The following is a 2731-nucleotide window of genomic DNA, read 5'->3' as shown; positions in this document are numbered from 1 at the left end:
ATGTACCCCCCGCCCCCCGACACTGGCCACCACTGATTTAAGTTCTGACCCTGCCATTACATCCTTTCCAGACTGCCCCTGTCACATCATAGCCTTTAGCTCTGTTTCTTTCACTTGGCATTGTGCTTTTGGAGGTTACTCTTGTTGAATGTCAGTTGTCTGCTCCTTTTAATGGCTGGGTAATATTCCATGGATGTTCCACTGGCCTGGTAACTGCTTGATGCTCAAACTGTTTCTAGCTCTATTTGCTCACGAAAGGTGCTATCATGAACGTCCACATACAGACCTTGTGGACATAGGCCTTGGTATCTCATGGATTAGGCCATGGAATAATATTGCCCGGTGCTCTGGTGGTAGCTCACTTACATATGAAGCCACCAGCCGAATGCTGGCACACACGCCTGTCATCTTAGCTTCTCAGGAGGCTGAGATGGGAAGATTGTGATTTGAAGCCAGTTCCTGCAGACAAATCTCTTATCTCCTATGAACCACAGAAAAGTCAGAGGTGGAGGCATGGCTTACGTGGAAGAGAACCATCCTTGAGAGAATAAAGCTCAGGGACGGTGCCTAGATACCCCTGAGTTCAAAGGAAAGCTCTTGTTCTTGTTTTGTTTGTTTGTTTGGTTTTTCTTTTTACATTTTCGTCTTTCTAATGGGCACGCAGTGGTCCTTCTCTGTGGCTGTAATTTGAATTTCCTATTGTCTAATTGTGGCGAGACTCTTGAGTGGGTCTCTCTGTCAAGCCCCTCTCTTCTTGGTGGGGGGAGGTTTCTTTTTGGTGGTCGGGCTATGGGAGTGAGAACACGGCTTTTGGGAGGCCATCTGCCTAAGTGGGCTTAGCTGGCTCTGGAGCTCAGGTGGAGCGGGGTCCACCTGCAGGAGTTTGCTGTGATTCGGGAGTTGGATGAATGATGCACGATAGAAGGAGCCAGAAGGACCCAGGTTGGCATTGGCTCCAGTTGTTCCCATTTCTTTCCACATCTTCATCCCTTGGCTGTGATTGCGCTGTGATGAGGCTCTATTGGGCTCTCCCAGTGGGACATCTGCTGCAGGAAGCCACTGGATGTTTTACCTGCTTCTCTCCTGTTCTCTTACCTGGAGTTTCGCGGACCCCATTTCTGAAGCCAGCATCAGATGGGGTCTAAATACCTGTGCTCTCGGTTTGTGCCTGGAGCGAGGGATGGCGGGCTTCTGGGGCTGTGTGGGCTGGAGGAGGGACATTTCCACACCTGCCTTTTCTTCAGATTGTGACCATTTCTGGTGGAAGGGAAACCATGGGGCCCCACAGGAAGACTTCACAGTAGGTTCCAGGGTCTGAGTCGCTGGGATTCCAGGCATGAGCCACCAGTGCCAGGCACAAATAGGGAACTTGCCTGGTAATTTGCTAAAATGTAAGCAGGGAAGAGAGCGAGAATAGAGGTTGACACATGGCCCCCTCTGGGACAGTAAGGAAATATATAGAGAGAGGGGGTGGGGCGGGCATAGAACAGGGCTTTGAGACAAGGTAGCTGAAATAATCAGCATTTTGCCCGGCAAGAGACTTGGAGGAACTGGTTTGCACATTCTCCCCGAAACAAGATGATTTCTGCAGAGTCTCTGCCAGCATGGGAACAATGAAGTGACACACAAGTTGGTGGCACGGATGGAGGCAGGTGTGGGGAAGAGCCCGACCAGCTGGGACGGAAGCTGTAATTGGCTGGGAAGTGGCTGGGCTTAAACAGGATGCAGGCCGGGAGCCCCTGCCTGGCTCCACAGTGGCCTTGAGCCCGGGTGCCAGGAGGACGGGAGGAGAGTGGCGAGACCAGAGGCCAGGCCAGGCTTCTCCCCCTGGTCACCACACTTTCCATTACAGGAAGCCCTGGCTGGGGGCCAGCCATGCCTGGCACCCCCACAAAGCCTGGCTTATGCCACACTCCAGCGGGTGTAACTTCCTCTGGCTGCTCTTGCAAGCTGGTTAGCTTCAAACCACAGACACTTCTTGTCCTGGCTCTGAAGGGGCAGATCCTGAGATCAAGTGTCCCTAGGTCTACATGGAAGGCGTGGGTGCATTCCTTGTCTGGGGACTCCTGAGCACCTCTGTCTGCAGCTGATGTCTTCAAATCTCTCTGGGCTCCTTCTGCACTCTCTTCTTCCTCCCTTCTTGTCCAACCTCTCCAGGTCTTTCCCCAATATACTAGGGCCACCCAGGTATCCCACTGGAGTGCTGGGTTTCAAGACTCTTTCTTATGTGCAAAGTGTATAGTGTTTCACTTTTCTTTTGCAGGCAAGGCATAGGGTTGGAGGTATGGAGAGCTTTGTGGCAGATTGCATCTCTTCCTGTCACGTGACCTGCTCTTGTCTCCCCTCTAGGATCTCTACCCCAGGGTGGTGAGAATTGGTCGGTCCTTCGCCTTAGGACGTGGGCATCTATGTTCTCACAAGGCTGTGTGGAAGGATGAGACTGGTGGGTTGTGGTTCTAGGCCACCCCAGACAGGGAAAAACAAGTCCCCAGGAACTCAGTCCCCACAAAGGAAAGCTGGATGCTGCTGTGTACACCAGGGCTGGGTGTGACTCAGTGGTTTCGAAAGACCCCGGATTCAAACCCACCGTACTGCCACCAAAAAATCAAAATAAAATAAAAAAGAAAAGCAAAAACTGAGACAAAAAAAATTGGAAAGCCAAAGAAGGTAATGTGCCAGTTGGGGAAGGAGCTGTCCCCACAGGCCATGTGTTCAAGCTGTTGGGATTCCG

This window comes from Megascapheus bottae, chromosome 28, assembly GCF_031878675.1.
Source record: "Megascapheus bottae isolate mThoBot1 chromosome 28, mThoBot2.hap1, whole genome shotgun sequence".
Taxonomy (NCBI): domain Eukaryota; kingdom Metazoa; phylum Chordata; class Mammalia; order Rodentia; family Geomyidae; genus Megascapheus; species Megascapheus bottae.
This window is presented reverse-complemented; position numbering follows the sequence as displayed.